This window comes from Hylobates moloch, unplaced genomic scaffold, assembly GCF_009828535.3.
Source record: "Hylobates moloch isolate HMO894 unplaced genomic scaffold, HMol_V3 SCAFFOLD_3, whole genome shotgun sequence".
NCBI classification, from domain to species: Eukaryota; Metazoa; Chordata; class Mammalia; order Primates; family Hylobatidae; genus Hylobates; species Hylobates moloch.
In genome coordinates this window covers 8,325,907-8,353,671 of record NW_026652278.1, presented here as the reverse complement: position 1 = coordinate 8,353,671, position 27,765 = coordinate 8,325,907, and the positions used below count along the sequence as shown (strand labels likewise).

The following is a 27,765-nucleotide window of genomic DNA, read 5'->3' as shown; positions in this document are numbered from 1 at the left end:
GTGGAAAGCTCAGGAACACGGCTTGATTATCTCAGAACATGCACACCTCCCCTGAACAGGTAGTATAACATGCTGGGTTGCCTTCTGTCTGCAGAAAACACTCCCAGCTGACACAGAACCAACCCAGCCTTCCAGACAGCTGCTGTGATGCGCTCCTACATGTGCCCAGCCCACTCCACACCCCCTTGGCCCCACGGCAGCCTGGATTCATTCATTCAAAAAATTACTTCTGGGGCATCTACAATATGCAGGCCATGCACAGAATTAAGGGGACAATGAGCTCAAGGAGGTAGCTCTGCTTCAGGGAGCTGCAGAAATCACTCTGGAAGGTTCTACGTTCGTAGTCAGAGTCCTGCCCCTTAGTCCAAGTCCATTTACAACACTTTTTAACTTCCCCGATACAGGAGTCAGAAGGCTCAGGAAGTCGGAAGAGACACCCTTGGCTGCTGTACTAAGAGGGACTGAAGACTCCCACCAGACAACAGGCCACCCAGGCAGAGGGAGCCCAAATGCTCACAGGAAAGCCAACCCCAGGAGGTACTGACGCTGAGACATGCAGAAGAGACAAAGCGGCCTCGAGCAGCTGGAGCCAAGGTCTCCCAGGACAGGGGCCCCACCCATGCCCCCTAGGTGTCCTACCACCGTGGAAGCGGGTGATAGGGAGGACTCACTTGCCATGACCAGCTGAACCAAGGGGTATATCCTGCAAACCTGCAGTGTCCGGGAAAGAGGTGAGCTTCCCCCAGGAAAGGGGGCAAGCCTGTCTCACAGCTCTGGGACCCTCCTGTAAGCACCCTCCCACCCCTGCTGAAGAGCCTCTCCCCCTACATCCCTGAGGAAACTGATCACCCAAGCTGAATTTTTCAACGAGTTGCAGGTTACACCCTACCCACGACAACAAAGGTTTCCTTTGAGTTAAACAATGTATAGCTGAACCGGAAGAGGGAAGGTGACCACGGGAAAGGTGTTGCATTACAAGGCTCAAGAATTCGATACCTTCACCGCCAATTCTCGTTTTCCACAAATCCCTATTAAAAGACAGCCCGGTACCGTTCCCAGAAATCAAGGCTCACACCACGTGGAGCTGACTGGATGCTCACGAGGACATTCGATCCCAGAGGCCCGGAGAAAGGACGGAACAGGAGGACCCTGTGCGGGCACCATTGTTGTTCATCAGTATACATTTATAAAGAAACGGAAATTAAACACTGTCATCAGATGCTCTGAACTGCTGCTCATCCACGGCTGTGTTTTTTCATCCACCCACATTAACACTTCCCCCTAATGTTCTATCTTTTTGCCATATATAATTAATTTTAACAGCTTCTGCAACTTCCCTACAGGTTGTTGCTGTTTCTTTTAAACAGTATACTGCTGAGAAATTGATTTGTTTGCTCCACGTGCCCGAAGAAACCACATTATGAAATATGTATAAATGTCACTGTTCGGGCTGCTTCTCAGGATAAGTGCAGAAAAACGTTCCATTTTACCTCCTTACACAGGAGTCCACTCATGGAAGCCACTCACATGTATCACCCGTGTGCCCACACACAAACGCCGATGAATTACGCAGCATTTTCTTTGAAAACCTCCTATTTATCCTTAACTGGTACAAGGCTAGGGGAATCATCTTAATTGCTACGTGGAAAGAATGAACTGCAAAAGCATTCGGTCGACCAAGAAGACATTATTTTTAACAGCATGGGGCCAGGTGGAAGTTGCCAAGTTTGCCAAAAATAAATGAATCAACCAATCAATAAAGCAAATGCGTTCAGCTGGTGTTAAATGAATGCCTGGGAAGAAGGAAGCCACAGGCAGCACGTCCTTCTTTCTCCCCTCCTCCCGCCCCCACCCCTGTGAAAACACCAGGCCCGAGGACATGAGGGTCATGGGAATTCTCAGCCATTTCCTAAATCGTTACTTTTATTTATTTATTAATTTATTTGAGACAGGGTCTGCCTCTGTCACTCAGGCTAAGTAGAGGGGCGTGATCATAGTGCACTGCAGACGTGAGCTCCCAGGCTCACACAATCTGGCCACTCAGGCATAGGCAGGCACCGCCACCTGGCTGATTTTTTTTTTAAAATTTTCTGGAGATGGGGTCTCCCTCTGTCACCCAAGGCTGACTGCAGTGGTGCAATCACGGCTCACTTCAGCCTTGACCTCCCAGGCTCACACAATCCTCCCACCTCAGGTTCCAGAGTAGCTGGGACCACAGACACACACCACCACCTGGCTGATTTTTTAAAAGAATGTTTTTATAGAGATGGGGTCTCGCTATGTTGCCCAGGCTGGTCTCAAACTCCTGGGCTGAAGGGATCTGCCCTCCTCGGCCTAAATCATTACTTTAGAAAATGCATCCAATTTTCTGATCCTTCAACAATGGTCAAAATTCAGATCCAGATACTAAATCCCAAAATTACTGAAAGTAACCAGGCTTTTGCACTTCTGAGCTATTTTATCAGCATTTGCAGCTGGGGGAGCTGCTGTTAAGTTGAAACTAATGCCCCTTTACACTTGAACCTGGGCAGATCCCTCAAGCTTCGGTGAAAGGGTGTGTGTCATTCCAGAAAGACCAACTGAAACTGCTTAAAACCAAGACCATGTTTAAAAAAAAAAAAAAGTTACTGGTCTAATGCATTCTAAGAGTATTAATAAAATCAGTAATGGTAACACATAAATGTTAAGCAAAAATATTTACAGAAAGAAATAACCTTTTCCTCTGCCACTAATCACACCCAGGGACACTTGATTAGCAAGCCAACATTTTAATAAGAGAAAGCTCACTTCCCTGCCTACTCATTGGCACATCGGCATCTACGCCCCAGCCTGAAACTTGACAGTAAACAGAATATACCACCACTCCCTTCAACAAGTGAGGCTCTGGCCCTGCCGCGTCGCCCCATCCACTCCTTCCCACTCTTCTTGCCTTTAACAAACGCGCTCCAAGCCTCAGAGAAATCAGCCGCTGACCCGTGTCTCTGGCTGTCCCACACAACAGGGCTGCCATCCTTCAGTTCAGTGGCCAGGCCTGTCTGGGGCACAAGGGGGTCTCCACCAGGGCTGGCTGTTGAGGGGTAGCGGAGGCCCGTTCTCTGCACACTGCCACACTCTCAGGGGCAAGATGCAGCCCATGTGCAGCCCCACTTCACATGGACCAAGTGCTCTTCCTCCCACACCCCTGGGGTGGGACGGTACCATGACGAACCTGAGAAACCTTCCAGAAACATCAAAGACCCTGGGAAGCCATCTTCACTATAAAGGGACCCTGCAGTGTTTGGGAAGCCAGGCTCACTACCGCAGCATTTCTGGAAAGGCTCCCACCAGCAAGGGACGCGGGGCGGCCTGAGTTTGGGGTTGCTTCATCAGCAGGTGAATACCAGATATACCTAAGGCCACACATGCTGGCAGGTGGATCTGAGCGTCAAGTTCTTCACTAACAAAACGGGGGTCTTGGCAAGGGTATGAGAATCATGGAAAGAGAAGCGCACACCACGCCTCCATTTCCCAGCATAATGTCACTCAGTGGCAACAGAGACTCCTGACCCCGCCAGGAGTGAGAGGAGTGAGAGGCAAGTGTGCCCACCATCCTGCAGAGGCCCTGCTCGGAGGTACCCCTCCAGCGAAGGAGCAACTCAGCAGGAACCCACACAGTCTTGACACGTGGGTCACAGAGGGAAAATTCAGGCCTTCTGCCTCATCTCTTCCTCCCTGCTTTGCAAATCCACTCTGACGAGAACCAGCAGCCGGGGTGGCGCAGGAAGAAGAAAACAACAGTAATAGCAGAAAGCCAAACTTACCAGGAGGATGGAGGGCATGACCCCTGTGTGACCCTGGACCCATGCAGACGCTAAAACAAAAAGAAGAGGAATGGACGGGGTGATCTCTCCATCCCTACTTGGGAGGCCACACTAGGTTGTTGAGATGCTCAGGAGAAAAGAACAAAGGCTGAATCAATGCCTCCCATTTATCCTTGGGGGGTGGAGGGAGGCTGGGATTCCAAAGCACAACTCACGTCCAGAAAGCACAGGAATAAAATCCAAGCAAGAACCAAGAGCTTCAGTGGGGGACCCTCCTCCCCTACTCTGAAGGCTGGCTAAAGCTTCGCTGGCCATCTTCCCCGCCGCCCCATCTCAGCCTCTGTTTCCCACCTAGAGAACCCCAGAGATGAAAGGCCCTGTGGATCTTCCTCTGGTTTGTGGTTTTGGATGTTGGCAGTCTTGCTTCCGACCCAAACACTGGAGCAGGATCACACGGCCCTAGCAAAGGCCCCACGGATGCATGCAGGCCAGGAGCTCAGGAGGCCAAGGGCCCAAAGGACCCTGGGGGCCACACACTGGGACCAGAGTGGCACAGTGGCCATGGCCCAACACCTCCACCACTTTACAACCATTGACAATCAGACCCCAAGGGTTAGGTATGCGTTTCCAGAGTAATTCAATACTTTGCTTCTGTTTTGCATGGAAAAAAGATATCTGTCCTGCCAGAAGCAGGCTAGAGGACCAATGATCAGGAAGATGACCTCACCTAGGTGGCCTGCTACAGCCACAACTCAGATGGAAATCCAGCCTGGTTCCCACGGCAGATCAAGGCAAACCCCTCTTCCACCACCAAGCACACTGAGTTTCCAGCACTGTGTCACCTCAGACTGTCTTTCCCAGAGGCCCTGGTAGGCAGGCTTCTACATCATCCTGGAGATCTGTCAAAATGCATAATACAGCATGCATGGCAGCCGGAAAGAGTCCTATCTTTGCAAAACCACAGCTGCAACTATTCTACCACCATTTTACATAATATAATAAAAGTTAAGGGATTTGATTTGCATTCCCACTCATTTATGAGCATTTAACCAAAAACACTTTTTCTGCGACACTTTTGTTAAAAAAGGTAATTGGATACTGCTGCAAATATTAATGCTTAATAACAAAATAGTACTAAAAAACCGTGACCCAACTGAAGTGATGGGGAACGAAGTCTTTTTTCCAGGAGAAGCCAGCAAAGCCATCTGGCATGTTGAGCTTTCATTCTGACAAGCAGCAACACACAGAACAGACAGTAAAAGCAGAACATGCATCAGATCTAAATTTAGCACGTCACTATTAATTATTGAGAGAACAAGCCTCTTGTTAGGAGAAGGCTGAAGTGTTTGACGTCAAGTTACTAAAAAAGACGGCTATAAACCAAAATATTAAGTCTAGCACAACAGGAATGGGATGCTTTTAAAATTAGGACATGCTAAAGAAAATACTAAGAGGGCAAAAACGATGTATAAATGGCTCTAGGGCCTCACGGATTCACCATTACCTCTGACGGTGTCACGTGATTTTCATCTACCTCCTTCTCCTCTGCCCACATTTTAAAAGATGTGTCTAGACCAGAGATCTCAACAGGTGGGCTCTGGTTGAAATCCACATGTGGTCCTTACTTTGGTTACAACCCCACATGACCTAAATTGTGTTGCTGCATGTAGACAGCAGGCAGGGCTGGATACAACTCCCTGGGCATGGTGACGTTCCACAGAGCAGAAAGGGTCTGAGAGCAAACACACGCCTTCTGGGGCCATGTGAGAATTCCACCGTGAGAGTATCTGCAAGTGGTCACAGGAGAAGTTTTATCCTGGTTCTGGGTTGGGGGCAGGTGGGCCAATGGGGCCACACTCAGCGTGTGCATGGGCCGTGGACACCATGAGCCGTTGTCACAGCACAGTGACCATGCTCCAGTGACGGCCAGCTCCAGTACCACACCAAGCCTCTTAAGCTCTTCCAAAGTGCTATAAAAAACTCTTACCCAAAAGGATGCCAAAAATACACGAATGGTGGGAACCCCACATAAGGGTAAGTGTCTTGAGTCTGCTCAGCACTCAGGAAACATTTGTTAACAGGAAGCGTGTCACAATTTCATTCTGGTTCTGGATGCATTTGGAGAATGTTAACTCATCTGTCTGAGATGGAGATCACTGCTAAACAGGATCCCAGGGTGGCTCTGGTTATTAGACTGAGTCAAATGAAAATGCCCTCATTCAACCATTTTTTATATTTAAAAAGTCCATTTCATCCTTATACACCAAGTTCCCACATCCTTCTGTTTAGAGAAAGTGATTTCCAACACTGAAATGAGCATCTATGAAACGTACTGATGGTCCATGCAGCTGAGATGCTCCCAGGCAGGCAGGGCCTGATACCTGTCTGGGTGAAAGAGCGTGAATGTCTGACATGACCAGTTCCATGGTGTCCAACTGGAAACATCACCATGACCTAACCCACTGAAAACATCTTCGGACCCAGTACCCAACACTGGAACTATCTCTGCCAACCCCAGGCCCAAGGTGACTTTGTCTCTGCCTGAGAAACCCGGGCAGATTCTGGCACACAGGTCTCTCTGAGAGAGTGAGCGCCAGAAAAGCAAGCAATGTTTGTCCTGAAAGGCTGAACTGAATAAGGTTGCGACTGGCGGTCCTGACCTCCCTCAGGTTTCCACCAAAGAACATTCCATCATACTTCCAGTTCCTCATCCTCCTCAATGCTAAGAGCCTTAACTGTTCAAAGATGACTGAGGGGCCCCTCTCATACATAACTCAACTCGAGCTTCATGCTCTGCTATGGCCTTTGGCCCAGCAGAGTCCTGTCAGAGCACTCCCAGGGAAGGGTTCTGAATTTCTACATCAAATTCAAGTTTAAAGGGTGGAGAGGGTCCTGGGTACCAGCCCAATCCACCTGTCTGATTCACAGATAAGGCTTCCAAGTGCCAGCAGAGGCTACTTGCTCAGTCACCAAGCTGGTAAGCAATCTTTGTAGGTCTAGGTCTGGGTCAGCTACCTCAGTTTCCCCAGCTAGATCTACTTTATGGAGAAAAAGAAGGGACACACAGAGACCCTTTCCTGATCCTACAACCCACTGTGCTGCTTGGGTTCTTCAGCTTGGCCCCCTCAGGTGGTCACCCATGTGTGCCCCTGGGCTCCAAGTCTCTAACTGCCTCCAGCAACTCGGGAAGCCAGGCCTGAGGGCCTGGTCACAAACTGAAACCTCTCTGGGAACCAAAGCTAGTCCCCTCAAGGCTCTGCTAGGAGTGTGACAGGTGAGAGAGACAGGACACAATTGGCTAGCGGTTTCCCTCGCTTTTGAATGACGTTGTTACCTCACGGAGAAAACACTTTTTTAAAACAGCAAGATTAAAATCAATTCCATCAGAGAAGTTGCCACTTCGAGACTTTAAGAAAGATCCAGGTTTTGTGAAAAAATGGCTAAAGACATGCCGAAATGAAACTTAGAATCCCAAAACCCTGCTACGGGCACAAGATTGAACTCCATCCATCAATGAGTGTGGTTGGGATTGAATGCTCATCTCAGCCTGCACCCACATTCCCAGTCTACTCCCCCAGAAAACTCATGGTATGTTCAAGACATCCTAGAGGCTGGTAACAGTAAAAGCCTAAGCTGACTGAAGAGGTGCCAGCATCCACAAGCCGCCTTCTTCCTAAAGACATCCATCTACCACTGATGACTGACTCGGGGTGTCATGAGATGGTTTCTCTAATTCATTTTTATTCTTTTTAATTAATACATCGAGAAATCCTAACACTATTTCCATTCTGACTTGAGTTTCCTTGTAGTATAATTTCCGTTGACTTATCTCTATAGCAGCAGCAGCAGCAAAAATCACTTTACACTGAACTATATTGCTTCAGAGTTAATTACATGTATTTTGCTTTTGATAAATGAAAATACTAGATGCAATTAATTGAAAGACAATCAATATGATCCCGTGATTAGACATCCCAATGAAACAGCCAGAGGCTGCAGGCAATCCATACTCATCAACTAATTGAACACGCATTGCAAAGGGGATTCTAGAAAACTGAACTTTTACCTGGAGATATTTCACAATAACTCACCAATATAAGTCTGTCCACAAACTCTATAGTTCACACGATGGGCTGTCCGTCTTTTTAAGGGAATACAGCTTCATTGGTTCAAAACCATTTAAGGTGATGAAACCCTGAAAGCAAAATGAATGGAGTCAGTGAAGCTGAAGTAGAGATTTTTTGTTTGTTTGTTTACATCTAGGCATCCTTTAATTGCATTTTTCCAATGCCTTCGACTCTAAGCTACCAGAGGTTATTAAACGGTTTCATTAAAAATACTATTTGTCTTGCTTTAGTCACACACCAGATCAAATTAAACAGTAGAGCACCAGAACAAATGAACCCTTTCCATCTATTTTGACACAAAGCCAAGTGTGCAAAAGCAGAAGGTGATATTGTGTCATCACCGTGAAAATGTCATTTAGCTTTCTCTACATCTCCAAGTAGCAAGCAAAGGGACAAAAGAATCAATACCTTCAAGCAGAAAGTATTACCAACTGTTTTGAGAAATATGGAATTATAAAGTGCAATTCATGAGCCCACGGTTTATAAGTGCTATTAGCATAAATGCTGACAACTGTTAATCTACTGTAACTTTGATTAACGGTTGCAGTTGTCCATTAATAGAAGGCATTTTAACTTACTACTGAAATTGATTACTCAGTTAAGAATTCAATCCTAATGTTCAATAAAATTGCACTTTCTTGGCAAATGCAATATGAACTGAGGTGATGCATTAAACAGCACTCCCATTTATTTTACTCTACATGGAACAGAGAAGGAATATATGTCCGAACCACTTCCTATGCACACACAGCTGTGAGGACAGCAGGGAGCAAAGTTCCTCCTTCTGCAGCTGATGGGGAAGGCAGACACCTGTGCAGCAGGCATGTCCAGGTGTCCTTTCTACGGCTTTTCCAGGAAGAAAAGATGGAATTTAACACTGGAGTTGCTATGTAACTGGAGAGGCCATGTATGAAGGTCGTCTTGCCCGAGCCCCACGAGGGAGGGGAGAGGCACACTCTACAGACATGAGCTGCTGCAGCCAGGCCTGACATTGCCAACCCCACCTTACAACCAAGTTTCAAATGGTTGATTAATATACAAAAAGGCAAGAGCCACATTCCCAGCTGCATTCAACATTTTTTTTTTTTTTTTTGAGACTGAGTCTCACTCTGTCACCCAGGCTGGAGTGCAATGGTGCGGTCTCGGCTCACTGCAACCTCCGCCTCCCGGGTCCAAGGGATTCTCCTGCCCCAGCCTCCTAAGTAGCTGGGATTACAGGCGCACGCCACCATGCCCGGAAAATTTTTGTATTTTTAGTACAGATGAGGTCTCACCATGTTGGTCAGGCTGGTATCAAACTCCTGACCTCGTGATCTGCCTGCCTCGGCCTCCAAAACTGCTGGGATTACAGGCATGAGCCACCATGCCCAGCCAACATTCCACTTTTTAAACCATTCAAATCTTAGGAAGCTGTCGATTCCTAAAAGAACTTCCCCTTTTTTAATGGGGCTTTTAATTAGCAATGGGGCTAATCTCCTAGGATCCAATCCCATGACAGGCATTCTCCTGCATGATTATGTAGCAAGTCATAAAGAAGAACTGCTACACTCATGTTTTCCATTCAAAAGAAAACCATGCTCCCGTGCTGTTTCCACTGAATTCAATGAGTCCTCCGATAGCCAGCTCCTGCTTCACACCTAGAACCAAGTCACTGGCAGGAAGGATTCTGAAGAACTACTCAGGAAAACCATGGACTCTATAGTCAAGGTTATCATGTACCCAAGGTCAAGTAGTAATTCACTCCCAACTGTACACCACACTGTAACCCACACCTCTTAAGGAAGTAGGTGGGAGACACAGACATTCCAGCCTCAGAAGTGTTAGGGAGGGACAGGCATAGCTTTTCAGTAATCCCAAGCCTACAGTGACACAAGCATCTAACAGCCAAGGAACCATTTTTTTGAGGTGGCAGAGCTTGCCTGGCAAACTCCTACCCACCCTTCAAAACCCATCTCACAGGTTATCTTCTTTAACATCTTCCCTACCCTAACTGGCAGGCTACTATATACCCTGCCCATCTCCAAGTCTCTAAAGGTTAAATGCCGTTTACTTAATCACATTTTATTTATCTTTGAAACATAGTAGGGAATCAAATATTTAATTAACTGCAAAACAGAATTTATACTCCTGATTAGTGTTGCTTGTCTTAGTATGTCAGGCTTTCTCCTTCCATTTCCAATAGTTTACACAGAATTTCCAAAAATATAAAGGGACTGTATCTATTCTCAGGAAGTAGTCCCTTTTGGAAAGGAAGGAGGGAAGGAAAAGGAACTGGGGAGGTACACCTTAGCAATGACTATAACATTACTTGTTTTTGAACATCTGAAGACAAACGTAGCAACATGTTAACATCTACCTAATCTCGGTGGTGGGTACAGGTTCTAATTTGAGATATTTCATAGTAAAATTAAGCAGGAAATAGACAAGTCTGCCTTGTAGAAGGCTTCACAGAGGAGGTGACATTTCATGGAATTTCAAGCCGGGAGTTCAAGCAACTGTGCTGCCTGTCCCAGTGAACAACGACAGCTTATTTAGTGGAATAAGAATGTTAAAAGGCTTGGAAGACTGTCAGAATCTTTAAAGCAAGTGCCCGTTGTTACTTGAAGGTCAAAAGAAGTACTTAAAAAAGACTGGAGCTACAGAAAAGCTAAAAATTCAAAAATACTTGTTTCAGTAGATACTTGCTGACAGTGCGGCGTGGACTAGTGCCCTGAGGATTCACCAGGGGATATTTTCTTGGCAGGATTTCTCTAAGCACTTCCAGGAGTATACAACAAGACGCGGAAATGACTTAGCCGATTAAAATCACCACTGCTTCTGAACCAGCAACCGCAGGAGCTGAAGCGGCCTCGGCGTGTAACTGCCAGTCAGCATGCCCACCCCCTCCAAGTTCACATGGCTGCTTCGGGCCAGACGGGGGTCCTATTTTTGGCCTGTATCATCAACCTGCGTGAACTTACTAAACATCCCGTGGCAGATGTGATCTGCCCATAGCTGATGACAGGGGGTGTGTACTCTCACACATCCCAGAAGAGAACCGCGGCACCCAGAGATGGATTTGGGGGTGGGGGTCCCAGCCAGACTGTGGTCAGCTAGTTCCTGCGCTTTCCACATATAGGAAGCTCACAGCTAAGGCTGCAGTAACTACACGGGACCATCCCCCCGCCCCCCACCCGGCCGCCACTGCTTGGGTAGTGTTTTGTTCTTATACTAAGTCAGGCATACAAAAATTACGTTTTAGGTCTGTAGTGAATAAATCCTTTTCTTAGAAACTAAATGAGTCTCGAACCTTTAGAAGCCTTCGATGAGCCCTAAAAAGGTCTTGATGGGGGCGCCTGAGAAACTCTGGTGTGGCTCCTTCCAGGAGGACCGGGCCTGCCTTCACTTGAACTCACAGCGTTCTTTCAGAACAGCTTCTGTACTCTGCATGGCATGGAAGGGGTGCCCACCCACCCACCCAAATGCAGAGATAACAGAGGTCAGGCGAGCAGCTCAACCTGGCCTGACCCCCCCCCCCATGCCACCTGCTGTGAGCAGCATTCATCTAACCAAGTGCCCGCTTACCCATGCTTCCTCTGCAGGAGGGATTTCTAGTGATATTTCTGCCATCTGAAGCTCCCATGTGCCAGCTCTCGTTAGGACTTGAGGCTTTCTGCTCGAACTCACATTTCAGCTGTCTAGGCTCCTCCTCCTACTACTGTCCCGCCGTGGATGGCGAGGGCTTCATCACCCCTGCTTCAAGGTGAGGCACCTCCTGCTGCCTCCTGAGGCTGACCCTGCAGCTGGGTCACACCAGCCAGGGAGCAGAACTTCAGCTCAGCGTGGGCATATATTAGGGGAGAAAGAATGATCCTAAAGGGGCCCACGCACCCTGGAAAGCCTTATCTGAAACTGACTCATGGTTTCCACGGGTCTGGCTGAACGGAGCACCGCTGCGCACTGTGTTCCTCACACTCCAGGATGCACCGTTCATGTTTACTGCTAAAAAGAAAAAACTGGAATGTGTCCACAAAACCATCCCTTAGGCGATCAAAAGTTTCCCACAGGTAACAGACTCTGGGAAGGGACAAGGGAAAGAATAAGGAGTCAGCCAGAATCAAGCCCAGGTTCCGCGGGCCAGCGTGGGTGGCTAAGAAGCAGTATCCTGCCTGTGATTTGGAGGTAACAGCATCTACCTTCAAAGGTGGTCAGGCCCTTTGAAAGAGAGAAACCCTGGAAGGTTCGTCCCGAGGCCTGCATACAGCAAGCACTCAACTGCGTGTCATCACCAGACTCCAGACATGTCTTCAGGCTGAGGCTGTTATCCACCTCTTCTAAGAAACTCATCTCTGCCTAACTTGTGAGATAAAACAGTTGACATTCAGCACAAGAATCCAATAGTCCTAACCAGGTCATTGATGGTTAATGGTTAGGCACCCCAAGCATTCCCCTCCCAGGAAAGGCGGCCTCACTGCCATCCTGTGGTGTGGCTGTGCTCAGAAAAGAGGGATTGCGTAAAGAATCATCCAGAATTCTGCACTTCCGCCCCAAGCATAGAGCACGGTAGCAGGTCAAAGTAGTCTACAGTCTTTGCCCTCTGCACTCCACACCCCTGCCCACCACAAACATCCAGGCTTCCTCAGAGACCTCTCTGGACTCGATGCAACACCAACTACGACCTCAAACTCCTGGATCCTTTCAACAGGGATTTCCTGAGCACCTTCTCAGTGCCAGGACTGTGCCAAGCCCCAGAGGCACAGGAGCAAAACAGAAACCTGGTCCCTGCGCCAGGGACTCAGGAGGGGCCACCGACTACAGGCCCGAACCCAGCACTCAGCCCCCGCCCCACTGTTGCCCAAACCACGGAGTGACTATGCCAGCACAGTCCCAAGCAAACTCTGGGGCCAAGGCCTGTACCCACGCCTCACGGAGGGACGGGTTGTATGCAGGTCACGGTGCCCCATGGCTGGCCTGGGATTTCTGGAAGCACGGTGTCTGTTAGGATGAGTGAACTCCCTCGGTACCCATGCTGATGGCCTTCTCAAAATGGGCCCGTCACACGGGTACCATAGGAAACGTTGTACCCTCCTCCCCACACTCTGCCCCCTCCTCCTTATATTCTGGCCCCCTCCTCCCCACACTCTGCCCCCACTCTCAACACTCTGGACCCCTCCTCCCCACACCGCGGCCCCCTCCCTCCCCACACTCTGGTCCCCTTCAGAAGGGGTGGCTTACCACGGGGCTGCTAAAAGTGGGACCCACAGAAGCTGAGCTAAATCAGAAGCCGAGCTAAAGCCACAGCCCTGGGGATCACCCCCACCCCTCAGAGGCATCCAGACACAGCTCAGATACCCCAGGGCAAGCCCCCTCTCCTAGCCTGACACTCCCTAGAGCACCATGGCACTGCCTCGGGGTATCAGTCAGTATGTGGGAAGGGGAGGACTCTCAATGGTAGGACCACAAGGAAGACATGTAGCTGTTTCCCAGTCCCTGAGCGGATGGCATGGAAAGTGATGCCAGGGGCTTTCCCCACACATCATATAGCAGATCCTCCCAACGACTTCAAATTCAAGGGCAGCGGTCAAGGAAAAGCCTCGGGCAAAAGCTCATCAAGTAGCCAAACGCTCTGCCCCAAAACTGACCTGCCTATAGCAGCATGAGGCAGTATGGTGGCCCCTGACTCGAGGCCATGAGAAGCATCCCAGAGGACCCACGGGCTCCCTGAACGACCAGGGACAGGTACTCAGCTGCCCGCCTCCTTTCCTGTGTACCACAGTGGCTCCTGGTTCACACACCCCCAGCCACCCTCAGTGGGGTCTCTGGCCACCTGTGTGCGAACATGGGCCACACCTGTGCTCTCCCACAAGGCGACATCCCACTCCCTGGCCTTCCCAACCCTCCTCTGCCCCGACTCTCTTCAGGTTGCAGTGAGGGTGCGTAGTGCAACAAATTGTAACGGCCGGGGGGATGGCACTGGGGTGGCCACCAGCTGGCTCTGCAGGAAGAGGTCATGTGCAGTCCTGGGGGGCTCCTGGGGGTAAAGACAGGCATCCCTGCACAAACGGCAATGGGAGGTGCCACCTCTCCTCACTTCTCAACTCTGCCACCGAGCCCCACAGAGTGGGGTACACATGTGACCCATGCCCTCTAACAAGGAACTCAGGCTGCTACCATGACAGCACAGTCCAATGTTGCCTGGGATGGCACCCCCTAACCCCACCATATTAATTATGCGCCTGGCCAGCCTTTAAGGACAAACCCACCCTGACAAAGGCCAAGCTCACTGGGCATGAAGCAGTGTGGAGTCCAGGTTTGGTTGGCACATGGGGATAAGAAATACAATAAAATGACAATGTCCACCGAAGGGCTGAGTGTCCGATACACATTGGACAGGAATGAACAGGGTGTACCCGAGAGGCTGTCACTTTAGCATTGCTGGATTATTCCTTCCTGAGACTCAATTCCACCAACTATTGCCTAGTAATAAATAAACCATATTAATTAGCTTGGAAACAATTATCCTTTATTCAGGGAAGGAAAAAAAAACAACCTCGAAAGCTAATTCTTTCCATGTCCCTATACAGCCACATTGGCACAGAGGCACCTCAGGTCAAATCAACACTTCATTATGACCCCCTGATGCCCAAGAGTTTCAACTCCAAGAAGAAAAATGCCCTCTAGGCAGAAACTTTACATACACAGTCTTTGTCAGAGAGTGTTTATGGAAATTTTATAATATTAAATATATTCAGCTGGTTTTAAGTTTTAAGAATGTAAAAAGGCCCAACAGCCAAGATTTTAGAACTCGTCTTCCAATAGAAGGCCAACCAGTGGAAAACTGGAAGGGAAGTCTTGGAATCCTGCCACTTTTTAAAGAAAAATAAAATAGGATATGTTTCCAGTGTTGTCTCAGATGTAGTCAATTAATGTGACCATTCCCCTGCTCTTTCAGCTTTTCGGCTTTTCTAGACGACAGGGCCAACAGACTTGAGACGAGCTGGGTGACAAGGAGGAACTTGAAGCCCTTGCGGCATTAGCTGGGCTTCTAGAAGTGCCCCATCCGAAGTGGCTCCAGGACGGAGAAATAAACAAGGGCGTGAGATGGGAGAATGCCAGATGGGAGTCCTGGCAACAACTGGAGAAAGGAACAAGGAACAAATTGATAAACGGGTGCTGCTGATCGGGGCTGCCATGGGCCAAGTTTTGAAAGGGGGAAAAAAAGTGGATCCATGAGCAAGCAGCCCACACAACGACGTCATTTTGTGAATTCAAGCTGCATTCCCACACCCAAAGCTGCCATGGAAGCAGAGGCAGCCGGTGCGAGCAACTGGACCTGAGGCTCACGGGGCCTGGCTGCACCCCCACACACCTGTACCTGAGTGGGGGCACGACAGTCCTACTTACAGACAAGCCAGGAAATCGCTGAACTTGAAAGAGACCAGGGCCGGGGCGGGGGCGGGGGGGCGGGGGGCAGTGCTTAAAATCAGCCTGGCTCAGAGAGAAGCCTGGCCCTGAGGTCCCCGCAAAGGCACGCAGCTCCGAAAGACAAGTAGAAAACACATCCCAACTCAGAAGCACTTGAAAGTATCCGTCTCTGGTCTTCCATGGTTCCACACTGTAAGTGGACAAGTCAGCTGCTGGTGGAGGTGCACACACCCCTGTGAGATGGTCAGGAACCTGCCAGGAGTGGACATAGGACATGGGCTCACTCCTACTAGTGGCCACTACTAACCAGCTAGGGCATCCTGGTGTCAGGCTCCGGTCTTGCTTTCTCCCTCATAGGGTGACCAAGAGGGGTTTTCAGAGCTCCTTTCCACAGGGCACCCCAAGGACACCTGATCTAACAAGGGCCAGACTATATATTTACTACAGGCCCTACACAAGGCCAGAAGGTGAGCAGAGGGGTCTTCAGATATTCAGAGCACACACCCATACCACAGCGAGAGATGGAACCTCTAAAGCTGGCAGGTTTTAACACAAGCAGGATGCTGGCTGCTCTGAGGAGTCAGGGAGGGTGTGACCCCTCTCCCACTGCATTGGAAGGAGTGGGCATCTTTTCTGAAAACTTGAGATTCCATGCCCCACTCCACTCTCCCACTAGGGAATCCTTAGAAAAGTGGTCAAGATGTACCAGACCATGCTAGACACCAGAGTAGGATAAACTCTCTCCCGATAGTTACAGCTATACAGCGATGTGTCAGACACTATCCATCTCAACAATTATGTATTTACTAAAAGAATTTCAAAATACTTCAAAGACATAGGAAAATACTTACAGGTCAAATGGAAAATAAAATATGAAACATGTATTCAAATCTTACTTATATTTTAAAATATTCTTCAGTGAATCTTATTTTTAGTATATACATATATGCATAAGAGACAGAATAGATCCAAAGTGTTATTCTCCATGCTAAGATTAAAAAGGATTTTTAAGATGTGTAACATAACAATCATTTACTTTAATTTCTTATACTTTGCTGTATTTTTCTATTTTCTGCAAAGAGCAGGCTTTCCTATAATATGGAAAAATGTGAGCTGTGAGCTCCTGTCAGGAGGGCTCTGAAGCTCGGGGTGCAGACAGTGAGCTGCTGCCTGGGCTGCTTTGCCTTGCAGGCTTTCGGTCCATACCAACATAGTAAAGTGGCCCCATTTAGGATGTAAGTCCCTGGGTGACTGCTGTACTACAAAGGTAGGTTTTGAAGAAAGCCAAGTGTCCCTCTACCCTCATGGAAGTTCGATATAGAACAGGATGTTCTCTTGGGGATTTCAATGAAGATGTCTCAATTCCAATAGCCAATCAACCTGGGAAAGAAGTGGTGGGCTGGAGAGACACAGTGGGAATCCCTTGCCTCAGCGAGGATCTAGGACCCCAACCAATGCCGGGAAAGAGGCACAGCCAAAGCCTTGTCAGGGCTCAGGCAAAGGAGACTTCCCAATCAATGGGCTCCAGCCAAGTCCTTGACCACAGATTAGACTCCAGCAGGATGAGCAGGAAGTGGCATTTAAGAAGAAATGACGTGAGAACCAAACGGCTCAAAGTCCACAATCCCTGAAAAATTACTTACAAGCGTGACCAGCTTTACATATCAACACCATTTCTTTTTTCCTTTTTTGACATGGAGTCTCGCCCTGTTGCCCAGGTTAGAGTGCAGTGGTGCAATCTCAGCTTACTGCAACCTCCACCTCCCAGGTTCAAGTGATTATCTTGCCTCAGCCTCCTGAGTAGCTGGGATTATAGGCATGCACCACCACGCCCAGCTAATTTTTGTATTTTCTGTAGAGACAGGGTTTTGCCATGTTGGCCAGGCTGGTCTCAAACTCCTGACCTCAGGTGATCTGCCCCCCTTGGCCTCCCAATGTTCTGGGATTACAGGCGTGAGCCACCGCACCCGGCCAACAACATTTCTTTAGAGACAGGGTCTCACTCTGTCACCCAGGCTGGAGTGCAGTGGCCCCTTGACCCTAACACTCTCACATTGCCTTCCCCTGACAATGACCTCACCCTCAACCCTTTATATATTGCAAAAGGCATTATATAAATGGGCTGCCTGTTCTGTAGCTGGTTTAGATGGGCAGATCCATAAGAGCAGAGACAGAATCCAAGTTTTATCCTGCAAAGCTCAGAGACCAACCAATGGTAAGGAGCACTTGGGTGAGGCTGTGAGTGACCCCAGGAGAGTGTTCTCTCCCTCTGCTTTCTCTTCCTCCCCCAGGAGCCCAGGTGTGGTCACCTGTACCTCCCTCATGGGGCCACAGCGGGAAGCACAGGCAATACCGAATGCAGAGCGCTCAGCGTGGCGCCTGGCACGCCAGAGGCACCCAAGCATTAGCTGTTGAAGTTTACCAAATGCTTTAACTCACATGGCTTGGTGAATTCGAGAATCCACAGTCCTGGAAAGAAAAGAGGCCTGAAAGAAACCGGGTTCTATTTAATTTTAAACTAAATTATGAACCCAAACCTCAAGGTTGGGGGAGATTTCAATTGAAAATGAAGAGTATCCCTGCTGTGGAAGGGAGCAGCTGCTAAACCCACCATGTACAAACTACTCACTTGTCAGACGTTGTACTTTTAAAAATCCATTTACAAGGCTATGCATGTCACAGAAAATAGCATATGAAGAAACTCTGCAAACACAGCCATGAAGGAAGCACCCAAAGACAGAACTGAATTCCTGGGTCCAAAATATATTCCCTCTAGAAGCAACTCATTTTTAAGAATTAATCACAGTGCCAAATGAATACAACAACATCTAGAAATGGGGGAAAAGGCCTGGGTCCCCCAGACCATCAGCAACAAACTCCTTCCCACTCTCCACCCCACCATGCTGTCACCCAGGCTCAAGAAACACATCACAGAGGTGAAACCTCCCAAACAGCAGCCCCTTCACATTCAACCAAAGTGAGTTCCGACCACCCAACTCTGATGGTCCTCGATGCAGGTGCCGCAGCCTCTTACCAGGGGAATCTGGGACGGGAGAGAAAAGCCAAACTCCAGACCAGCCTGCGGCCTACCCTAACCCAGGCCTGTGAACCAAGCGACCTTCCAGTCCTGGCTTCCCAAAAAGCAAAGGGCACTTGCCTACAATCAGCAGCAGGGCTGGCTTTACAGTCTTGATTCAGGAAAAAAATAACTGCAGAGCCCCTAAAGGACATATAAATATTATCTATTGATTTATGTGCATCAAGTCACTAACACTGGGAATCCTGAACTAACTTGCACACATATGTAATCACTCAATTGCATTTCTGCAGTTTGGAAAGAATGGACAACCTTTTAGCATGGATGTTCATGAGGGTAGCAATTCACAAACGCTGTTCTCACATGATGAACATATAAATACACACAAGTATGTATGTTCAAAATGCAGGGCAAGCGTGCTTTCTGAATTAACAACTCAACATTTTCACTGTGAAATTAGATTCTTGGGACTTGTAATTTTACAGTTTTCACTGAAGCATGCCAAAGCCACATAGGTGCAACAGGCCTTCCTCCTAAAGAAACCATGCCAGCACAGCCCTCACTTGCCTGGTGCACCGGGCCTGCACCACACATATTATTATTCTCAGAGCATGAGCACCAAGAAAGAAAACCGAGACTCAAAAGCCCTTTATCCCAAGGGTTGTTTCTTCACGTTTCAATGTACAATGTGCAAAAACATGCAACACAGATGAACAAAACTCACAAGGTGAAGGCGGTTCCTCCGCTCTTTCCAAAATCAGCCAAGCCAACTGGTACAAAAGTCACTCCCAATACGACCCCATGGACATCTGCTGAGATGGGACGAGGTAAGAGGGGGCTGTCGACATGACCAGCTCTACTTCTCACCAAGCAAGGGTCCTGTCACTCTCGGGTTTCCATGATGGATTTCCTCTTCCGCAGTGTTCTGGTCTAAGGCTGGGTCAAAAATCTTTCAGTCAATACACAGAAAACGAACCAGCCATACATACAACAACTCAAATGAATCTCAAAGGGAATTAAGCCAAGTGAAAAATCCCAATCCCCAAAGGCAGCAATGCTGTAGGGTTCCATTTATATAACATTCTTAAACGACACTGGAGAGATGGTGAATGGATTAGTGGTTGCCAGGCTTAGAGACCAGGAAGTAGGTAGGACACGCCAACTCCAGAACTTTCTTTGAGCAAACTGGGTCTTAGAAGCTGGTGAGCTGTGTCTATCCATGTGTGTCGACCATGTGCTTCAGCTGGGGACTGTCCTGGCCACCTGAAGTGGATGTGACTATAAAAGGGCAACAGGGGGGATTCTCGGGCTGGTACAAATAGATACCTACCCGTGCTAAAATTGCACAGAACTAAATACACAGCCAAATGAGTGCATGTTACACTAGGGATTTCTGAACAGTATCCATGGATTCTATCCATGTCAATTTCTCCGCTGTGCTGCCATTACCAGAACTCTGCACAATGTTATAACTGGAGGGCACCAGGGAAAGGGTTTAAGGGATCTCCTGTATTACCTTCTACCCTGTGAATTCATTCTGTATGTGAATCTGCAATTACTTCAAAATAAGTTTAATTTTTTAAAATAACAAACAGATTTGTCATTTTTTGGTTTGTGTGGTTTAGCTCATGCTGGCCACTAAGTAGGGCAATTCCTTTCTTTAGGGGATCAGCGCTTACAAGGAGGGGCCATGAGGAGCTGGCCCTGGTGACACTGCTTACGCACTCAACTGGGATCCGTGTCCTCCGGCTCCCCAGGGGCCCCGGGGTGCATCCTGTCTCTCGAGAAGCCAGAGCTCACAATTCCTGAACCCTGACCTTCTCCCACTGGAGCTGGCAGAGATGCTCGTGCTACGTCAATTCTTTCCTGGGAGCGGGCATGACTGACTCATTGTTCTCTCCCAGGTGCTGCCAGCTGCCCAGGCCACACCCAACAGAGGGCGCGTTCCCTGACAGAGCAGCCCTGGAGGACAGACCAGAAGAGAAAACCAGCCCCCAGGGCAGCTCTTTGCTGGACAAGTGCCACTCTGGTGGGTAATAACTTCAAGACTCCCTGACCCAGTCTGGCTAAATCGAAACTACAGAGCAGGCTGGAACAGGCCAAGACTGTCCCCAGCTGACACACACAGTTGTACGCTGGGCTGGCCGGCTTCCAACCCCCAGCTTGCTCAAAGAAAGTTCTAGAGCTGGAGTGTGCTAGCAGATCGCCAGGGTCAGGGGAGACCCAGAGCTACGCCCCTGCTTCTCGAGCCTGGGGACCCTGCTGGTGCCCTCAAACGCCACACCAGCCTTTTGTATCACCCGAAAGGTCTTTGTGGCACTCTGTGTCTTTTCCCAGGCCTCCCCTGCTGCCTCCCTTTTAAGGAGAGCTGGCATACTCAATGCTAGCACTCCCGGTAACTCCCTGCTGATTCAAAGAATCCAAAAGAAAATTGCAGGAGCGTCTTTGCTGTTTCCGCCTTTATTAGCTTCAGGGTTCCAGTTTTTTCAATTCATTCGACAGTTTATCTTTACTATCTCTCAGCAACAATAATAAAAGTACCTCCCTCTCCCAAAATGTGCCACTAGGTACATGTGTATAGATAAAAAATATACAGATTTTAATAATACTATTTTTTGAAATTCTATAAACCTTTAAATAGCCACTTACCAAAAAAGCTGAACCACTTTCAAATCATCAACATTGCTTAGCTTTAAAGCTGCTTAAAACACACACAAACCAGTGACTCTTCCACAGAAACAAAAATTATATTCTACATAAATTAAATATATAATTTGATTAAACATATTTATGTCTTTGTGATGACATTTAAAATAGAAGTAATCATTTTCTTTTTTAAAACAAAAACTCTTTCAATTATAATTCAAAGCTGTCAAACCAATCTTCTGCTACAGACCTTTTAAATGTCACATACCTTCAAAAGGGGATGGCAGTTTCCTTTTAAATATGCAATTCCAAACAGTGCCTTCTGAATCAAGAATGTATTAAAATCCACCGCTGGCATTTATCTCGGTGAAGTATCGCCCTCTGCCCCCTCCCTCCTGATAGATATGTACAGACGCACGGCACTCAGATATGTTTCTCCCCAGTGTAACTTGGGTGCGCTTGGTGCCACTGCCACTGGCTGTAGCCACAGGGCTCAACACCAAGTCACACTCCTAACACCTTAAGGGGACAGAGGTATCCTCTCACGATTCTTCCAGTTTTCTTCCCAGATGGCTTGCTGAACTCTGTGTAACCCAATTTTGGCGTAGCATCAACAGCCCAATTGTAAGACAGTGTTAATCAGATGCAAAAAAACCTCCAAACTCATTCTCATAAGTCAATGACCTACATATTCAATTGCTTATTTGCCATCCGAGTAGCAAACACCATGCTATATTTAAACAGAGCATAGATATATCTTTCTTCTAAAATGCTCAGAGAGATAGATAAGCCTTATACTTCAGCCCTCTTCTCAACTTAAGTAAACCTTGTCAATATCCGGTGTTTGGAAATCTCTGAAGACAACAGTCTGGTCTATTCTGCCATTGTCTTAGTAAGGAGGTACTAAGCATCATTTTCATAAAAAGCAAACATCCCCACTGGAACTTAAGTCAATTGAAGTTTGCCTTCTTAGCACCTGACAAATAGTGCTCAGATAATGGCTCCGAGTGAGTTAAGCATGGGTCATATGCATGTCACATACTCACTGTCCAAAAACCGGTCAACAGTGATAGAGTGAATGGGACACTCAGTGTCCAAAAACCAGTCAACAGAGTGACCAGAGTGATGGGGACGTGAATGTTTCCTAACTGCTGTACCTCGGTAGCAGAGACGACATCCAGCAGAGATGACAGCAAAAGCAGCAGAAAGCTCTTGAGATCTGGGTTAAGAAAGGGAGCCATAGCTCAGGGGCAGTCCCTCTGCCAGCCTCTTGGTATTTCACTCAAATCGAAGTGTAAACAAGTCGGTCCCCAATCCCCAACCAATGTTTGTTCGAGGGTGATGCTAAGAACATCTGAAGAAGTGTCAGGGCTGAGCATTCGAGAAACCAAACAGATGACATGCCTAACCCAGTCTCAAGCCAAAGCCAATGCCGTCCACCTAAGAAGCAGGAGTGGACGGAGGTTGCAGGAGGGTAAGAGGAGCCCAGGGCTCTGGCCTGTACCGCTAGACTGCAGTGCAGTGGTGGCCTGGGAGAGGCCCGCTGGACACACCTCGCAATGGGCCAGCTCAGCTGCTGGTGCTTTCCTGCCTTGTCCAACTATGTGGCCTCAGGCAAGTCACTTAGCCTCTCAGAAGCTCACTTGGCAGGGTCGAGAGGAATGCTACCTAGCAAGACGCTGTGATTCTCGGTAGCTTAAGCTCTAATTCCACTTAAAAATAGGCAGTCATGAAACTTAACAACCAAAGCCAAACCCAGAAGTCACTGGGACTTAAAAGACATCAAGAGTGTGGAGGTGAAAAAAACAAGAGTTAAGGGGCTTCTCTCTTTGGGTTCAGGCTAAAATTCTCTTCCTTGGGTGCTGAACTCCGTTCCTAGGGTATGGATAGGAAGCGCCAGAAAATGCCATCCATGAAGCCAGGCCCCACAAACTGACGTGTGATACAGCTGAGGATGGAGACAGCAAAGGCAGAAAGCCACAGATGAACCAAAATACATGGCAGGGCCAGGCCCATCAATCAGGACAAGCCACGTACTTGTTCCTTCCCTGTTAGGGCAGATGGGCTCGCACCTCCCGGCCTCGGCCCTGGAGAAGCTACTGTCTGCTCCCCTAGGCACCAACATTCCTTATTTGATCCTTGCCATCAAGCTTTTATTCTGATCACCACCCCCCCGCTATATAGACACACATATACACATCTATAGCTATTTCCACATTTACACACCACATTCACATCTTCCACATACACACACATCCAAAAGAGCTTGTGTGCACTTCTGATGGTCAAAGCCAATAGCCCATTCTCAGCTGCCATCTGTCTTGCCTGCTGCACCACACATGTGCATACACATACACATTCTCTCTCTCTCTCTCTCTCTCTCTCTCTCGCTACTCTACTCTACTCTGTCCATCCCAATACTGCATCAACTATGAACAAGCCAGGTACTATTAAGTAAGGAAGGCTGGAAATTAAATGAGACATAACCTTGTCCTCAAGGAGTTCAAACAAGAAACAGCCGAGTGTTACATGAAGTAGGCACGGACAAAGGAGGGAGGGCAACTCTGCCTCAGCCCCATGCCCATGCTCTCAAATCAAAGGCACTCCAGAGGCTCCTTACCACCTGTCTTCTAGATACTTCTGTCCAACTGCATGTTCCATCAACCCCTCCAACTCAGCTCACCCGTAACCACTGACATCACTGCCTCACCCCTTGCAGTCCCCATCAACAACCCAAACAAGACCAATCCTGCTCTGATCTCGTGTCTGTGTCACTGGAACCAACAGGCCTGCCTCAACCACTGTCCACCTGCACATCTGAGAGGCTGGCAGGTCACCAGGGCTAGCCCTGCACGTCAGCTCCTGGGAAGAAAGTATAATGTCAATCATCTTATCTCAAACGCCTATCAAAAGCCCCTCTGAGATCAGTAATTTTTTGGGAGAATAGACCTGTACCAATTGGCTCAGTGTTTGGTGAGGTATTGTAAATTTGATCCTAAATCAAACGGTATCCCTAGAAGGACCCGCACGGAATGGCCTCCTCTAAACATCCCTCCACGTTGTACTTCTGACTCTTTCCAGCAATCTCAAGCACAAGAAGCAGTTGTGGGAACCCAGGCCTGGCATCTGTTGGCAGACCATGGTTGGTGGCAGAGCACTTTACAGCCGTCACTATGCCCTATACGCAGCTCCCTGTGGCAAGGCGTTTCCTTGAAGGACACACATCATCCCTCCCTAAACTCAGAGAGAGCCGCCCAACTTATCTGTTATAGCAACTGTCGTGAAATGTTTGGTTGCTGTATTTGCATTTTAAAACCAATTTTGGCCCTCCCCCAATCTCAACCCCTATTACGGCATCCTGTTTTTTGAGTCCTCAAAGAACTTTCTTGAAAGAGGTAGGATACAAATACATAAAATGGAATCCACTTGAGAGAACATTCTAGTAACTCTATAAAACATGCTTCTAAAAGTAATGACCCCAGAGACTTGGAAGAGCTGGCTGCAGCTTCCCGAGGCCCATGAGGCTGGCACACCCAGATGCTGGGTTCTGGGGTGGCCCAGCTCACGGTGAGGCTGCCCTGGGAGCAGCTGTTTAGAACACCTACTTAGCCAAGTGTCCGTCCTCACACGGAAGCAAACTAGGACAGCATGTGCTACCATGTGACCATCAGTAGGCTCCAAAAATCCACTTCTGTCAGTCATGAATGCAAAACAGTGGGCACAGATATCAGAAAGAACCAGGAACACACCAGGTACCAAAGGCCACGACCTTCATTCTTGACTTACTAGCCTGGAGCTTCATCACAGAGCATGATATTTTGGGGACTAGAGGAAGCAGGGGAAGGGAGAAACATTGGGAGGTGCAGGGAAGGAATGAAGGAACAAGAATTGTTCAGAATAGCCAGGAAAAGCAAGAGAACAGGCCCCACCCTAATATAGATGACACAGCTACATCTTCCAGAGCATGTGAACTCCACAGCCCATGCCCAGCAGAGCCAACAGTGCAGACCCCTGCCCCTATCTTGCTAGTAGGGAAGTGGGGGTCAAGGGAGAGGAGGGGGCCCTACCCACTCACCCTCCCATCCCACTCCACCACCCAAGCAGAAAGCCAACATTCTGTAGGGTGGTTTAAAAAATAGCTGACTTCCATACATGATTGGTGGAAGCATAAAATGTTATAACCACTTTGTAAGACTAAACATACACCTACTCCATGACCCAGCAATTCCATTTCTAGGAACTTACCCAAGAGAAATGAAATCATATGTCCACAAAAAGACATGCATGAGAATGGTTCACAGCCACTTGCTCAAAATAGCGAAAAGCTGGAAACAGCCCAAGTGTCCATTAATGGGTGAGCGGGTAAAGAAACTGCGGTGGAGTCATTCAGTGGAATACTACTCAGAAGTAAAAAGGAACAAGAGAATAATCTGGCCCAAAATGTCTTAAAAATCTCAAATACATCGTGTGTGGCATGAAAAAAGCTTCATGCAAAAAGGTACATGTGTCATAATATACATATTAAATTGTATGTATACATGTATACGCTGTGTATAATGTACATACATGTATCATGTAGTATTACATGAAATTCTAGAACAGGCAAAACTACCTCTGTTGAAGGAAAAGAAACCAAAACAGTGGTGGCCTGAAATGATCAGGGAGGTGAGGGTGGGGACAGCCTGGCAGGGCCCCAAGGGGACTTTCTGGAGTAACTGTAGCTCTTGGTAGGGGTTTGGGGGTTCGCAGGTATGTGCGTGTGTTAGAACTAACCAAATGGCACACTTAAGGTCATGCATTTCATTTGACCTCATGCTCTTCCCAGCCCCTTCCCCACCAATCCCCACTTCCCTCCCAACACTTCCCCTAAGTTTTACCTCAAAGAAAAAACAGAAAGAACCACAAACAGGTTGACCTTAGGTCATGAGATCCGTGCTCCAGGTGAAGATCTGAAATTCAGCCAAGAAATGTGGTCAAACAGAAGACGACCGGGCCTGGGGGCACAGTACGTCCTGCCGAACCCGGGGGTGGTGTGCACATTCATTGTAGATGATCAGACCCACCTGTCCGGTTTTCCTAACAAGAGACTGAAAACAATACCAAGACAACCTTCCAAAGGAGGCTCCAAAACCTCAGCTGGGAACCTTTTACTCAGAGCGATTCACAGGAGGCCTGTGTCTGGAAGGAGGAGCACAGAAACACCTGTGAGGACCAAGGCCCTGGAGGCACAGGGAGAACAACTACTCCAAGTCCAAGTCTGCAAACAGCACACGACAGAGCAGCAACCTCTGCCTGCGAGTTCAAGGAGGTCCAGGACACGGTCAGGGTTGTCTGTGCTAATGCAGGCTGATGAAACAGAGGACCCTGCACTGAAAAGGGCCCCCAGGAAGAAAACCCCAGGACAATGACATGTGCAACATGCTGGCTGTACAGGGCTTGGAAGCAGGGCAAAGAACCCCCAGGTATAGCCCACAGGATTTCTCTTTTTTTTTTTTCTTTTGAGACGGAGTTTCACTCTTGTTGCCCAGGCTGCAGTGTAATGGCATGATCTCGGCTCACTGCAACCTCCGCCTCCCAGGTTCAAGTGATTCTCCTGCCTCAGCCTCCCGAGTAGCTGGGATTACAGACGCACACCACCATGCCCAGCTAATTTCTGTATTTTTAGTAGAGACGGGGTTTCATCATATTGGTCAGGCTGGTCTCGAACTCCTGACCTCAGGTGATCCACCCACCTCTGCCACCCAAAATGCAGGGATTATAGGTGTGAGCCACCGTGCCTGGCCAGCCCACAGGATTTCTAGCCTTCCCTCGCTGAGCCTCTTTGGAGGCAGGGCAGCCCTTGGCCACGGTTCCCCAAGAGCTAAATGATTACCACAGGTCCACTTGGAAACACACTGCTAAATGCCACACGACTTGAACGCAGCTGCTGTTAAATGCTGTGTCCTATAAAAGTGGGACTTCTCAATCTGAAGTTGCGTTCCCAGCTCAAGTCACACGTGGGCTGCACTTACAAGCCTCTCGAGAGGCCCAAGAGGCTTTTAAAGTATTAAGTATAGAAAATACATGCAACTTCCCAGTTAAAATATAGTGCGTGGACACTCGAAAAGGTCAATGCAGCCTCCACTCCATTTTCATTACTGATGCTTCACCCAGATGGTGGGGAAGGTACAATAAAAGCATATTTAGAGACCGACTAAATATGCCAGACAAGAGTAGCGGAACTCCAACTCCCAGGTTGCCTTGATCTGAACAGGTTCGAGAAACTGCCAAGCATCGCCCCCTCATTTTAGAGGGAGGCACACTGCCACCCAGAGAGGGGAAAGGGCTTGCTGTCCAAGCTGGAGAAAATTCCTGGGTATCGCCTCCGACCCACCGTATCTCAAATACAATGTGTGTTGGCTTGGGTCTTCCAAAAACCAAAGCCAAGACACGATCAGCTCTGGAAGAGACTTCTTGGGGAGGCAGACAGGCGGGGAGGCAGAGGGAGACGCAAGTCTGACAGCAGATGCAGATGAGATGGCAGGGAAGGCAGGAGGCTGGGGAGGAGGAGTCTTCACCTGCTGTCCCCGGCTGGGAGCAGCCCGCACAGCACAGGCTGTCTGGGAACGCCATGCTGGATTTCCACTGCGGGATTCAGAGCGTAGCAGCTGGGGCCACCAGTCACTCACATTCCCAGAAGCAGAAGATCAGGAGCGTCTTCATGGCTGCCACACCATGCCAGGTCACTGCTGCAATTTTACAGCCCGACTTG

At 48.4% G+C, this 27,765-nt stretch overlaps 1 protein-coding gene across 11 annotated transcripts in view; it reads right to left on the bottom strand.

The window, feature by feature from the left end:
- Nucleotides 1-27,765, bottom strand: part of CTBP2 (C-terminal binding protein 2) — a 177,594-nt gene that overhangs the window by 119,787 nt on the left and 30,042 nt on the right. For 5 of the 11 annotated variants that reach the window (XM_032175533.2, XM_058435906.1, XM_032175545.2 and 2 more), the window contains exon 2: nt 7,892-7,995. The exons of 1 other annotated variant lie outside the window; for it this stretch is intronic. The gene's annotated coding sequence lies outside the window, so the exon portion shown is untranslated. Of the gene's footprint in view, nt 1-4,527; nt 4,544-7,891; nt 7,996-11,491; nt 12,518-19,092; nt 19,305-21,282; nt 21,337-27,765 lie in introns of those variants that run through there. 5 more of the 11 variants (XM_032175569.2, XM_032175526.2, XM_032175541.2 and 2 more) reach the window with 4 other exon arrangements.